The sequence below is a fragment of the Vicugna pacos genome, chromosome 7 (assembly GCF_048564905.1).
Source record: "Vicugna pacos chromosome 7, VicPac4, whole genome shotgun sequence".
Classification (NCBI taxonomy): domain Eukaryota; kingdom Metazoa; phylum Chordata; class Mammalia; order Artiodactyla; family Camelidae; genus Vicugna; species Vicugna pacos.
In genome coordinates this window covers 45,030,057-45,046,229 of record NC_132993.1, presented here as the reverse complement: position 1 = coordinate 45,046,229, position 16,173 = coordinate 45,030,057, and the positions used below count along the sequence as shown (strand labels likewise).

Genomic DNA, 16,173 nt, shown 5'->3' with positions numbered 1-16,173 from the left:
TAAATAAATAAATAAATAAATAAATAAATAAACCTAATAACCTCCCCCCATCAAAAAAAAACTAAAAAAAAAAATGACATGTAAATTGTTCATGTTTAAAGAAAAATACTAAATACAGAAGTGCACAGAATGATGTAAAATGTATATTGAAAATAAAAATCATGGGAAATACCCAGAGATAACAGGGGTTACATCTGGATGGCAAACCAAAGGGGGCTTTTCCCTCTCCTTTTCTTATTAATTTTTTGTAGTTTCAACATTTTTATAATAAGAATATATTCAAGATGATACATTTAACTTAAAATGAAGGGGGGAAGTAGTGAAGAGTCTATCCTCTTACACGTTCATATTTGTTTTTCTAAAGTTGTAATTTCCCTCTTACTATGGTATCCACTATGGATTCCCACACAGAATTACCACCTCGAAGAACCAAGGTCACCCAGTTAAGTTTTTTGCCAATATTGTCCCGCTGACATTTATTTCCTAACATTTCCTCGATGCCTACCCACCTTGTCTCAGGCTGGGTTTATTTAACTGGGGCGGATACTCGGCTGGGCATCTTACTACTTTCTAAGGCAGCCATAAACGTTAAGATGATGTCAGTGATCTCAAGCTTAATAAGCTACCCCATGGCCTAGCTGAGCGGCTCACCAACCTGATGGTGGTCAGAAGGCTCTTCCATGTCCAACGAGATGCCCTTTTTCCCGGGGTATTTAGATCTACGGCAGCTCAGGGTTCTGCCTGAAAATCAGATTTGTCCTGTCTCAGGCTGGTTGGTTGTTTTCCTTCTTTAGGGGTAATACAAATCAGGTGTGTGTATATATATATATACACACACACACACATACACATATATATCAGTTGCTATCAGTGCCCTTTCCACTTCTTTTTAACGTGCATACATACGTACATGCAAAGGGGACAAGGGAGGAGTCATATAAATGTATCACTTTTATTATGTCTTTTGGTCTTTGTAACATAAGGGCACAGTGGACCTATACATAAAATCAACATTCAAAAACTGTTATTAAAGATTACTAAATGGCATGAACACAGAGCTTGGTGTTTTAAATATCACGTATATGAACACAGGAACCAACCACTGAAACAGAAGTTATCCTAGCAGGCCTTTCACTGACTTACAGCACCAAGAACCAGCTCCCCTCAGTTCCCCCTCTCAGCACAGATCCCAGAAGCACGTGCAGACGGAGGGCAATGAGGCCGGTAGACGTCCCTGGCTTTGTTATGAGCCGTCTGGGCCTCGGAGCATGGGAGGGATGCCCACCTACGGTAATGTGCAGCAGGCGCCTTTTCAAGAATACAATAAACAGCGCAATTCCAGCCCAAATACTCTGAGACCCGAGGCTTCTTCCTTTACACTTCGATGTGGTTAGAGTTCAGAGAGCCGGCTGGTTGGACAAGTCCAACTTCACAGCCATTATACCCACATTTGTGACATGGAAATGTTGAGCAGAATAATTGCCTTGGTTTCCATGGATCACTTTTAAGACAGGATGGCACACCTAGAGTTAGAAAGATAAAAAGCTTATTCTGTTTCATTAAAAGGCTCCTTAAATAGCTCTAGAGTGAAATCTTATCGGCCCTCAGTTTTACACTGGTGTGATGAAGAGACAGACACAATTATTAGGTGGGTTCCTAAAGCATGGCGTGGTATGCAGCAGTAACTAGAATTATTTCTTCTTTTTTTTTTTTAGAAGAGAAGAAGTAAAATTGTCTTTATTTGTAGCAGGTAAAATTGTGTAGAAAATTTAATGATATATAAAATAAAGCTACTAAAATTAACAAGAGAGTTTATCAAGAATATGATACAGTATCAATATGTAAAAATTAATTGTATTTCAAATTTTTTCAAAAATAATTAGAAATTAGATTTTTCAATATAATTTACAATACCATCAAATATATAAAATGTTAATGGTAAATCTGAAAAAAATAAGATTAAAAAATTATGTACACTGGAAACTAAAAATCATTGCAGAGAGAAGTTTAACAAGACCAAATAAATGGAGACGCATATTATGATCATTTATCAGAAGGTCCAGTATTCTTTTTTCTCCTTTTTCAGTTTTATTAGGTAGAATTATTACAGGTCGATTGCACATACACATTATATTGCAAGTAAATACATATATACAGTAGAATCTATTATTTCTTTATGTCTAGAAAAATAACCCCCCAGGCGTTCTGAATTGAGGAAAATGACAGCAACCTATTTGCAGCTACAGAAGCAGTGTTTAAAAGATGGATACTAATTCATAAAAAGCTCTCCAGTTTGTGTTTTGAACAAGTTAGGTCATGTCATGCCCCTGTTCTAATTTTTTCAGTGGATACTCATTACCTACAAATAATAGATAATCTGGCTGCAAATCAGAATCATCCATGGACATTTTAAAGAAAAACACACACTCAGGCCCTCTTCCTGAAGATGCTGATACAACAGTACTGGGATCTAGGTATGAACTTTTCCCAAAAAAAGCCTTCCAGATGATTAAAATGCGGGGATTGAGAAATACTGACTTATAAGAGGAAGTCTCAAGTCTACTGTACTACACACAAGTCTTGATTCTCATGACTATCCACCTCACATCTCCCCTTCCAGCAACACCAATCCACCTGCAGCTCCCCACAAACTGTCTCAAAGCCTTTGCAGCAGTCACCACCACCCCCACTGTACGCATGGCAGAGCAGGCACCCTCTACGTTGCAGATCCAATGACACTTTCTATCCATTCCTCCCTAACATTCCCAGACACACAAGAAAGGAATCTCAGCATACCACTACAGAAAATCATCAAATCACAAAGGAAGAGAACAAGAGAAGAAAAAAGGAACAAAGGAATTACAGAACAGTCAGAAAGCAATGAACAAAACTGCAATAAGTACATATGTATCAATAATTATTTTAAATGTAAATGGAATAAATTCTCCAATCAAAAGACATAGAGTGGCATAATGAATAAAAAAACAAGACTCATCATTACTCTGCCTGTAAGACACTCACTTCAGATGCAAGAACACAGAGATTTAAAGTGAAGGGATGGAAAAAAATTTTCCATGCGAACAGAAATCAGAAGAAACCTGGGATAGCTGTACTTATCAGACAAAACAGACTTTAACACAAAGTCTGTAATGAGACAAAGAAAATCATTAAAAAATGATGAAAATCCAGCAGAAGAATTGATCCAACAAAATATTTGTAAATGTTTATGCACCCAGCATAGGGGCACCTAAATATATAAAACAAATATTAATAGACCTAAAAGGAAAAATAGACAGTAATACAATAACAGTAGGAGACTTTAACACCCTACTACATGAATGGATAAATCATCTAGACAGAAAATCAGTAAGGAAACACTGGCTTTAAATGACACATTAGATCAAATGGACTTAACATTCCCAGGCTGGCACACACCAGGCTGCCCTTAGACATACTTTATTCTAGCAATTGGATTAATTATAAATGAAATTGTTTGCATGTCTGTCTCCTTACTGAATTGCAAACTCCTGAAGGGCAGACACTGTTCTTTTTCATCTTTATACCCTCCAGCTTTGCAGAATACTTGTCATACAATAGGCACTCAATACATTTCTGGTGAATGACCTAATAAATGTGAAAGCAATGTAGCCAAAACCATAAGAAAGAATACTGGTGGCATTAGTTTATTTTACTTGAGCAAAAGAAAACTTAAATGAATATAAACACTCATTTTAAGCCAATTAGATTGTCCACAGTGTGCCTTGGGTTCTAAGTGTTACTTAATCCTTGAGCAAACTAAAGAGAAAGCTCATGGGAATCTCTGCCTCAGAAGCAGGAGTTTGAGATTTGCAAATGTTAACCACTATATATAAAAGTAGATAAAAAACAAATTCCTTCTGTATAGCACAGGGAACTATATTCAATATCTTGTAATAACCTTTAATGAAAATGAAGGTATGTAAATATATGCATGACTGGAACATTATGCTGTACACCAGAAATTGACACATTGTAACTGACTATACATCAATTTAAAAAAAGAAGCAATGCTGTTTTTGTCTACAGCTTATCCCAAGGGGACTCATATGACTTCAATTCTAGTCTCAGACATTGCTGAAAGAAATCTCTGAAAGAAGCTGGCAGGGGAGTTGGCAAGACAAAAATATACTGTATATGCAGTTTAGAGTTTTTCTGAATAGCATTTTGCTAGCTACAGGCTTACAGGATTTAAAATATGACTCAGAATACCAACTGTGATGCCAGCGTTTTTATTCTTAGATTATTTTTTTAGCAGAGAATATGGGCTATAGATTCAACCTACTCAGGCTACAAATTCTCTAAACTTCCTCCGAAAGAACAAAAAAACACTTGGCATTTCTCCGGGTATTATTTTGTTTGCATACGTAGTTATGCTGGTAAAATTTTGGTTAACTAAAGAAGAATTAATATCTGAAGCTCTAAATGATTCCTGTGATTACTGCTTAAGTTGGCAAAATATTCTCAAGCACAGAAGAAACTTGCTTATGGAAATGTGCATGGGCGGGTGGTTCAGTTTTTTCCACAGTGGTATGCTTGCTTGTAGTTACTTGTGATCTCAGACAAGTGGCAAAGGGACAGTAACAGAAGGACCACAATTCTGAGACAGAAAATGCAACCAAAGAAAATTCAATGGCATGGTAAAAATATTTTATGCTTTATACCATCTGGGCTTTGCTGCTCAGCACCTTAACTTCTCATTTTCCTGTCTCTTATTTTTAAAAACTCACTTTATTGAAGTATAATTTATATACAATAAAATGCCCCCTTTTAAGTGTACATTAGGGTGAGTTTGGACAAATGTGTATCCCTACACAACCACCACTTCAAGCAACATACAGAACATTTCCCTCACCCAGAAAGCTCCCTTATGTCCTTATGTAGTCAACTCCCAGACCCACCTCTCTGATTTCTATCACTATGATTAGTTTTGTCTGTTCTATGAAATAATGCAGAATGAGCTCTTTCTGTGTCTGATTCTTTCTCTCAATATACTGTTCCTGAGTTCCCGTCACTGTGTTGCTTGTATCAGTGGCCCCCACCTTTTCATTGCTGCATAGTATTCCACGGAACAAATAAATACACCACAATTTCTCTCTGTACCAGTTGAACACATGAGCTGCTTCCAGCTTTTACTTGTTAGAATAAAGCTGCTATGAACATTTGTCTATAGGCCTTTCTTGGGTAAAGGCACAGGAACAGAACTGTTAGTCATAGGGTAAGCCTGCTTAGTGTCAGGTACTGCCTAATTGCTCTCCAAAGTGGCTGTGCCTTTTTATACTCCCACCAGCCATCCCATCAGCCAAGCCTGATGGCCTCAGCTATTTCAGAGCCAAGGCAGCACACAGTAAGTTTTAGCCATGCTGGTGGCTGTGTAAGTATATACCTCACTGTGGTTTCACTTACAAGGTATGAAATCTGTGTCCTTCAACTTTCAACCTTTTCCTCTTTCTGTAGAACACAGGCAATGTGATATAATGAAAGATCACTAGGTTTGTTTAAGGAGTCTTGAATTTTATTACCAACTTTGTCACTAAGTAGTGACATAATGCTATACCATCTACCCTGACCTCAATTTTTTCCTATCTATAAAATGGTTAAGTCAGGCCAAATGAGACTTGTTCTAAAAAAATGAACATAGATGAGTTTGATCAAAAGCAACATATTCCTTTCATAACAGTCAACTATTACTTTTGCATAACATCCCAGTTTTCAAAGAAATTTTGTATATATCCTATTTAATGCCAAAGGAATAATTCTCTCCAAAACACCACACATTTAAAAGGAAAAGGAAAAGGAAAAGAAAGAAAAGGAAGAAGAACTCAAGAAAGGAGATTCCATTCAAAAGACTCTTGCCTGGTGCTTCAAAGCTGCTTTGCCAAATCAGTGAAACTTAGTGAATTCCTTTCACAGTCATCTGAGCTTAATTCCAAACTCAACCTCTTTTTAAAAACCTTTCTGATTCAAAAAGCATAAATAATCACCTTTGGTCATTTATGTTTTGTTCACTAAGCTTTAAATTGTATGGAGTGACTCAATCTGCAAATCGTTGGGTTTCATTTGCTATTTTGCCTTTTGCATAGACAATATTTCTTTACTATTGTTAAGCCTCACAGACCTAGCAATGTGCCAAAACTAAGCACATTTCAAGCAAGTCTTCATCCTTTGGGTTCCCACTGGGCAAGGGAAGGGTAAAGTAAAGGTGAAGGCAAAGTTAATGATAGAGGCCGGGAAATACCATACATGCTTTTTTTTTTTAACTTTTTTTTTTTTGAGTATTAGTCAGTTTACTACCATATAATCTTTATGAGGAAACTTAAGGCGTCGGAAGCAAGGGTCAATGGCGAGCAAAGGTGAGGGGGAAAAGCACAGCAAGACATTAAAGGAAATTAGGTTCCAGTTCCAAAAAAATAAGTACTGAAAAAATGCAAATAAAACATCTGGTGTTTAGAGAGAGATGGAGGGTGGGGGAATGACACTTTTTATCTTCAACTCCTGTCTAAACAAACAAATTATATATTGCCTATCCAAGATACAGATTATACTTAACAAAAGTTTCCCATATCTTGTTCTAAAGATATCTCAGAATACGCCAGCAGAAATAGAATAAACCTTTTAGGGCTGACAGCAGAAAAGACATGGGCTTCAGTGGGAGGTCTATTTCAATATGAATGGGGAAAGTTGAGTCGCAGTTGAGAAAGATCACATTACGTATGAAAATTATATGCAGTGTATTCCAAAGGGCCTTATACCTACTGGGGAAATGGAAAAGAATCCACCTGCCATCAATTCAGTTGGTCATTAATGTTTCCCGGGTCATTAACCTCTTTAAAATCTAATGAGAGGTATGGTCCAGTCTTCCCAGAGAAACAATCACGTGGCTTTGCACAGCCACAAGAGGACTAGCTCCATGAGGCCTTCCATGGAGCCTTCAGGATTTAGGGATCCTAGGTTTAGAAGAAGTACCCCTGATTCAATCAACCCACCAATGAGATTTCTGCTAATAATAATTCAAATGTGACCAATACCCAAAAAGAGGAAGGCAAACTTTTCCTAATCCAAACCCCAAACATATACATGGTGGAAAATGTAGATGATTTTTGTAAATTCCAAGAATCATTTAGCATCCACACACTCAGAGGTACAGAGTGAGACGCAGGGCTGTCCCAGAAATCCGTTTCTCAACCACTGCCTCCTCAGCATCAGGGTGAGCCGAGAGGAATGAGCCGTCATTCGAGTGGGTGGTGTCAGTGCCTCCCCTTCTAGAGATGGGCTAGTCTAAAAGGAGAAATTTCTTATGGGGCACAGAGGGAGGAGAGGAAATGGCCGGCAAAAATGTACGTGGGAAGACTGACAGATGTGATTTAATTTGGAAACACTCAGAACTAGAGGTGAAAAGACAATGTGGGAATTCTGGGTTGTAAGGCAGGAGTCGGTCTGTGGTGGGTAGAACAACGGCCCCCAAATGTATCCACATCCAAATCCCTGGAACCAGTGAGTGTTACCTTACATGGCAAAAAGGATTTTGCAGAGATATTATTAAGTTAAAGCCCTGGAGATGGATTAGTCAGGATTAGCCATGTGGAGCCAGTGGAACCACAGGGTCCTTATAAGAGAGAAGCCGGAGATCAGAGTTAGTAGAGTGCAAGGCAGTGAGATGTGATGATGAAAAAGATGTGATGTAGGATCTTGAGCCAAGGGACGCAGGTGGCCTCTAAAACTGGGAGAAAGCAAAGACACAGATTTTCCACAAGAACCTCCAGAAAGAACAGAGCCCTCTAATACCCTGATTTTAGACTTGTGACTTCCAGAACTGTAAGGGAAGAAGTGTGTATTATGTTAAGCCACTAAACTTGGGGCTTAAAACAACTCAGTATGTTTCAGCAGCAATAGGAAACGAATACACTAGCTGCCTATTTTTTTTTAAAGGGGTAAGGAAATGAAGAGAACTATGAAATGGCCCCATATGAAAAAAGTATTTTCTGATGAACATCAAATCCATCCATCAACAAGGCTGAGAATAGCTCAAATGCGGCCCTGAACCCCTAATGTGGGGGAAGTTATGTGGTATAATGGCAAAACATGGGACTAGGAGTTAGAAAATCTGAGTTCTACCCTTGCTCTTCCATCTACAGCTATGTGATATCAGGCAAGCACAACCACTTTGGTTTAAAATGAAACATTTAGACGACATGAATCACGTCTCCTTAACACAAGCCAGAGGACTTTCTTCATTGACTAGTTCTAACCAGTGGTCAGTTTCCCCATGAACTATTTCTTACCTGTCTCATCTTCATCCTTATACCAGCCTGTGAGGTTGGACACACTCTCCCCATGTTAACCTTAAAGAGGGCCGGTTATGTGCCCGCCATCAACGAGATTCAAATTCAGGCTTACCTGCCCGGAGGCCTCCTCCTCCCCCGCGCTGTGCTGCCCTCCCTTCCTGGCCGAGGTTCGCACTGTGGGCCTACGGATCTGAGCTAGGTTAGACCACAGAGCAAGAGGAGACCACCCACCCAAACCAGGAATGTGGACATGCTACAGAAAATGAAAGAAAAAGACAGGGGAGCTCAAACTGCCTTAGAGTCAAGCATTTTAAATGCTAGACATTCAAGAATACACTTTCTGGGATCACTTTTAAAACAAAAGAAAAATTTCAAGGCACCAAGTGGCCTCCGTGGGCAGACACCATCCTGTTCTGTAAAGCAGAAAGCTGTGTGACAAACCAGCGACCCTTCGCTCCCTCACAACACTCAGTTCCACACTGGGACTACGCGGCTGCAGCAACTCCAGTCTTCACGGTTCACAGGAGGAGAATAAAAAGGCTGCTGCCCAAAATAGTTTAATAAGGTCAGCAATGATTCATGGAGTAATAACAGGCCAGGCAGGCAGCTGCCTGCAAAACTGGGCCTAGCTGACAGGGGGGTTTCACGGCTCAAGGTGAAATGGAGACTAGAGAGGATATTCATTACACGTGCTCAAGGAGGGGATGATCATTATACTGCCTGCAAACCCCCGGACAGGGAGTCAGAGAGGAGGCAGTTCAGCTCGAAAATTTATCAACATTATCCCAGAGTTCAGACCAACACACCCACGAACGTAAAAAGCAGCCGTGCAAACACAGCCCCTCAGAACGTTCTCTCTCTCTCAGTGGCCTCTAATGTAGTTCCAGATTTTACTGAAAAAAATGTCATGTGCATAAGAGGAGCTTAGGTTTATGAATAGTTTAAAAGAAGCAGAATATGTAAAGGAGAAACACCCAGAAAACTATAAAGATCCTGACAAGCATAGGCCAGTCTAAAATCCAAATTAGATTTACCCCACGATATAGAAAACTTAGGTCATTAATGACATTTCTGATCATACTCTGTTCCCAAAGGAAACTAGTAGTTAAGCCAAATGTGAACGATGTTATGAAAAAGAAAGAAAATTTGCTTTCCGTAATTCATTTATTTTAAATTCCAGTTGAGGCAAGTATTTGTATATGCTCCCAGTTCTTTTCCGAAGTCAATGTTTACATACTAGTTATGAGAAAAGAAACGGACGGGTAATTCATAAAGTTAGTAACTATCTGCTTTTGCTATCAAATTTGGAATTTCAGATAAACACACCTATACAAAGATATATATGAGAGATAAATGGCATAAATAAAAGGGGTAAAACAATATATTCTAAGGTTAGCTGGCGTTACATTGGTTTAGTCTATAAATAGCTCGATTGATAAAATGAGAAAATCAAAGTTTAAAAGAAGGAAGGGACAGAATGTGATGGAGCTGATGGGAAAAGGCAGACTGTATGTGTAATTGATCTAAAATGAGAATCCGAGAGAAAGTCAATTTTTCTCAGTTGGAATCAAAAATAAGAGTTTGGAAGTGATAGAAAATAAGGTCATGTGAAGGCAACTTTTTACGTGCCAAAAGTTAAATTCCACCATCTCAATGCCAGCCTCACTTGAAAAACACCAATTACCTCAATAAATTTTTATTCAAATATTGCACAACTAAACACAGCATTCTTAGCACCAATCTTATTGACAAGTGTATAAATCTTCTTTGCTGGACACGAGAAGCAGTAATCTTTTCATTGTATTCCTCTCATGTGTCTGATTTAGAAGCTTTAATGACAAATAACCGAGATCCTTGGATCAAAGACAAAATTGTCAGTAATAGAATACAAGTGAAATGAAAACTGTTGTCAAAAATCAGCAACAAGAAAAAACACCCTCACTGACTATTAGAGTACAAGGTAGCTGCCAGGCCCAAATGGAAAACAATCCTCACTTAACATGTGCTTTATCAAAAACATATGCAGCTTTACCCCCAAACACTGAGCAGTAGCATAAAGTAGATTATGGTTTTAAGAAGCCTGTGTCCAGGGTGTTCTTCTCAAAATCAAATTAGAAATTAGGATAAACAATATAGGAAACGTAGCTTAACTACTCATGTGGCTTTATCCTTTAAATAAAGACTGTAAAACTGAGTCTGCCATGCAGCTTACCTTTGAGTCAATCTTTTCTAGAAATATTTCACCTTTGACAAGCAATGTAATGACCTGAGTTTGAATTAGGCTGCACTTTCATTTATATCTTCTATTCCTTGGTGCAGAGTTCAACACCCCTGACCTTCGGCAATAGGCAGATGGAAAAGCCAGAAATTACAATCTTGCTGAAATACCTTCTACCTGGGAGACTTAATTGTCCCTACGAGACAGGTCTGCTTCATTTTATATAACGCACGATCTTGAAAATTATATATAGTCATTGGAAAGTGATTTACATGAACCTTATAGTGACTCTTAAAGACAACGTGTAAAATATTTTTGAAAAATATGTACAGGGTTGCTCATGACAGAGATGTTTGTACTAGCAAAAACTCTGGAAAATAAAAAATCGGTTAAATAAGTTATTGTATATCTATACAATAATCTATGGCATCTATTAAAATAATAAAACAGGCATGAAGATTTGTTTAACTTAATAATTACAGAATCACAAGAAGTTGCCAAAACAGAGTAGGGAGGCCAATGTGCCCTTCAACTGGTTCCCACCAATGGTAACATCATGCATAACTGTAGTCAAAAACAAAAAATTAACGTGGGCACAATACAACTAACTAGACTGCTGAGTTTACTTGGATTTCGCCAGTTTTTACACACACTCACTTTGTGTGCAGGTATATGTATTGTGTATTATTCTGTAAAATTTTATCACATAACTACACACTCATGTAATCACCACCACAACCAAGATAAAAAACTATTTCATCACCATAAAGAAACTAAGAGAGAGTCTTCTGTAATACTAGAAATGTTCTGGGTGGTGGCTATGCCGTGCATACAAGATTTATACAGTTTAGACTATAAGTTATACCTGAATTTAAAAAGAATGATGATGAAGCTCTGTCGGTTGACATGGATACATGTTTAAAATAGATTAGGTTTTTTAAAAAGATACATAACAGTATTTATAGGATGATCCTGTTTTTGTACAATTACATGTTCCTATGTGCCCAGAAAAACAAATCCAAAAACAGCAAAATTTATTTCCTTCTAAAAATTCTGTTTTCTGATATTTATGTTGCAATGAGTAAGAACTACTTTAATGAAGCAGGGGAAAGACTGAAAAGAAAGTACACATGCTCCCAAAGAGGGAAACTTTTTTTTTTAATCACCACCTAATTCATTCTTAGGTTTCTCCTGGGTGAGAGTTAGCTTTAAAATTTCCAATACAATCCCTTTCTATCACTCCCCTGAAACACAAAGTCAGTTAGCTTTATAATGAAGGATCTAAAATTATTTTAGGTGCTAAAATTATGCAAATGGATTCCAGGGACCTCACGACGCATAAGACAAAGATTCTGCTCTTAACACGGTCAAAATTGCAATACACCAAGCCAAGTTCTTATGCCAACAGTGAGCATAAAGTCCTGGGAGTAGCTGGGAGAGTAAACAGCCAATTCTGTCTAGCAGCAGAAAGGTGAAGCGATTCTGGACAAAGGATGACCCTGATATGGGTCTTAAAAGCCCATAGCTGAGCTTCTGCCAAGTGAAAAAAAGTAGGGGAAGAAAAGAGAGTTCATTCCAATCAGAGGCTTGCCTGCAGGCACAGGAACTCTGAGGACCTGCTAGAGGACAGATACAGACAGACTAGGGAAGAAGTGAAGGGAGATGATTCTAGAAACAACCTGGAATACCATGCTAAGTTTGGACTGCATCATCTTAAACGCAGTAGGAAAGCCAAGGGTTTTTAAGCAGAGGATTAGTCTGGCGGCAGCGCTGAATGTGAGAAATGGAGAGAATGGGGGAGAAAAGATAAATCACTGAGCGCGTAAGAGTATACCAGGTGAAAAGTGACAAGACCCTGGATAGGGGCAGCAGTAGCAGTTGTAACAGAGAAGAACACTAATGAATACATTTGTATTTGTACTTTTTCAAACTATACAAATGGCATCATGCTGTAGATAACCTAAAACTTAATGTTTATGCTCAACACCATCATTGACATTTAACCATAATGACTCAGGTATTCTAGTTCTCTCATTTTAACAGCTCTATAGAATTTAGCTGCGTGGATACACAATTACTCATCCATATTTTGCTCATGGACATTGACGTTGCTTCCAAATTTCTGCTCTAACACAACAGAGCAGTGAGCAGAGCCTATATGTGTATGAGACTTTTTATGTGTCTGGAAATAGTCCCTCTGGTTTATGGAGTTATAAGATTTGAACATCTTATACCCAACTACTTCTTGCCAAATTATTCTCTCAAGTGGTTGCTCCAGATGATATTACCATCAATAAAATACGAGTTTGCACTCTACATGTCCTTGCCCACAGCTGGTATAGTCAAACTGCTGACTTGGAACAAATCTATGAGTGTGGAATAGGTATTCTTGCCCTGGTTTTATGTTTCCATGATCTAGAGCTACTTTCGAAGTATAAGCAATGAATTAGAATGTGGGTAGAGAGGGAGAGGGAAGAAAACTATGCAATGTGTTTCTCGGGTAACAGAACAGAATTATCTGTGAAGAACTGTTAGGAACTACATTTAGCTGTAATTAACAGAGATGCTCCCGCTCCCACAGACACACATACACAAATGGTGGCCTAAATAAACAAGGGCTTACTTGCCATGTAAAAATCCAAAAGGAGGCATTCCAAAGCTGATACGGCAGCTCTGTGGTCACAAAGAACCCAGCATCCTTCTGTCTTGGATTTCATCTTCATCACTGCAGGGTCCAAGATGGCTTCTGAAACTCTAGTCTCTATTCAAAGTTGAAGGCCAGAAGGAAAGCGTCATGGGCCAAAAGGGCATACCTCCAAGCTGAAGAGATTTCCTTTTTTTTTTTAGCCTTCTGGAAGTCCCACACAATTCTGAGTCATACTCACTGCCCACATTTTAGTCATGTGGCCATACCTAGCTGCAAGGAGAACTGCTGTTGTTGTTGTTTGTTTTTTGAGATAATGTGCTAAGAAAAAAAAAGATTCTGTCACTAAGGAAAATGTACAATGGGAGGCAACATCCTTTGTTGTAAAAGTAGATGTTGTGACTAATCAAGAGACAGAATACAAGAGAGATGAGAAGGGAGCTCAAGACATAGAGGTCAGTGCAGATACAGATTTAAGAACTGTCAGCACAGAGTAACCAGATGAAATCACAGGAATGACTAGGAGACCACGGATCAAGAAGAAAGGGTGAGGTGACTACACCAGGAAAATCAAGATTTAAGAGGAAGAAAGAGGAAAAATTAGAGAATATTCAGAGAAGAAAACCGAGCTAAAGGGAACAAATTCCTTCAGCACTGAGGGGGTGGCTGTAGAAGCTGCGAGTAACTGTCTCTCCAGCAGCCATTCTCCCCGTGCTTCTCCATTGCTAACAGAACTCCAGTTTCCTTTGGCTACTGGAAAAGTTATGTACCAGCTCCTCCCCAATCCCAGGCTGTAAACCTGGATAATTCTAAACCTATCAGATAACCCCATCCTCCTGCCATGGTTTGGGTTAGATCAAGGCATATGATGCAACCCTGGCCAATGGGACCCCGGGGCAAGTCTGGAGAGAAAATTAAGTTAACATGAAAGAGAAATGTACTCACAGACATAGAAAACAAACTTATGGTTACCAGGGGGGATAGGAGGTGGAAAGGGATAAATTTGGACTTCGAGATTAGCAGATACTAACTGCCATATAAAACAGATACACAAGTTTCTACTGTATAGACCAGGGAACTATATTCAGTATCTTGTAGTAACCTAAAATGAAAAGGAATATGAAAATGAATATACATATGTATATGTAGGACTGAAACATTATGCTGTACATCTGAAATTGACACAACATTGCAAACCGACTATACTTTAATAAAAAAAATAAACGTTAACATGCTGAATGCTATGACTGGCAGAGAAGAAAGACTAAAGAAACTGGGTCCTTGATGACACCATTAAGCCATGAATTAAGCAACTCTGAAAGTCCCACTTCAGACTTATTTAACCCTCTTATTTAAGCCTTTTCTATTTGGGCTTTCTTGTTTACAGTCAAATAACCCCAGAGGATAAAATAGTCAACAATATCAAAAAATTATAAACAGGCCAGGATGACATCAGGAGGTCTTCGGAAACAGTTAGGATTTAGAATAGAAAGACACAGTTGCATCCCCAAGGGCAGAAAATACTAAAGAGTCTGGGGGCTGTATGTAAAGCTGGGAGAATTTCTTCCTAGTGACCTCTATCACTAGACAAAACGAGAACACCTTCAAATGCTGAAACTGAGGTTGTGCAAGAAAATTTTATCCTTGAAGAGAATAATAAAGGTTTGGAATAGCTGTTAAAGAAAATGGAAAAGGTGATCAGCAAAATGGGAAACTGGATCAGCAAAAAAGATTTCCACGTAACATCACGGGTTCTGTTAACCTTAAGGTCATACATTTGTAAGGGAGACAGCAATCAGTTATGGAATTATAGAGTGCGTTCAGAGATGGAAGTTGACTATTGTGTGCATACAGAGCTGGAGAAAGAGAAGAGGGCTTTTCTGAGAAGATCAAAGGGACGAGGAGATGCCTGGTACCAGTGACAGATCATCCAAATGGCTCCAGGTGCATCGGGGGAGCAGTGAATTGAGGGGGAGAAGAAAAGGCCAGACAGACAGAAAACAGGGTGCGAGTCAAGGGAATAAATTTAGAGTCTGAAGAACAGGTTTAGTGAGAGAAGGCAGACAGGAGACAGAGAGGCTCTGACAGAGGGAAGGTATTTCAGAGATAACCATCTCAGAAGGGAGAGAGGGAGGGTGCGGACACTGAGTGAGTGGCTGAGGTGATGTGGAAGGGAAGGTCACCGAGACCAAGGCGGGGAGGAGTAGTGAATGAGGATGTCAGAGGAGTCCCCCAGATGGGCATCACCAGACTAGGAGCTCAGAGGAAAACTGGAGACAGCTACAAACTGAGAGCTAGCACCTCCCAACCGCTCTCCTCAATGTTTCTTCTTTATTCTGAGAATTCCAGGTGGGGAGGGTATGGCTCAGTGGTAGAGTGCCTGCGTAGCATACACAATGTCCTGGGTTCAATCCCCAGTACCTCCATTAAGAAATAAATAAATAAACCTATTACCACCCCCAACAAAGATAAATAAAGGAAGGAAGGAAAGAAGGAGAATTCTGCTACAGAGGCAATAGTTCCAGGCAGGTAACTTTTTAAATATCTATACAAAATGTGGCCCTGAACCATGAGGAAACGCTAGAAAACCTGGTCTATTATCAGCCCACTCCTTCCAACCAGATCTTCCTTCTTACCAACTTAGAAGTAATCTTGAGGAATAAAATAGGAAAAGCAAAGACAAAACAATTACATTTAAGGTATTTCTTTCTTTTTTTAAAATCTTTTTAATCTTTTTTAATTGAAGTACAGTCAGTTACAATGTGTCAGTTTCTGGTGGACAGCACAATGTCCCAGTCATGCGTATGCATACATATATTTGTTTTCATATTCTTTTTCATTAAAGGTTATTACAAGATACTGAACATAGTTCCCTGTGCTATACAGAAGAAACTTTTTAAAAATCTATTTTTATATGTAGTGGCTAACATTTATAAATCTCAAACTCCCATATTTGTCCCTTCCCACACCCCTTTCCCCATTAACGATAG

General features: G+C 38.8%; 1 protein-coding gene across 6 annotated transcripts in view; it reads right to left on the bottom strand.

The window, feature by feature from the left end:
- The window catches only part of OSBPL3 (oxysterol binding protein like 3), a 161,664-nt gene that overhangs the window by 102,638 nt on the left and 42,853 nt on the right, over positions 1-16,173 (bottom strand). The window lies entirely within an intron of this gene.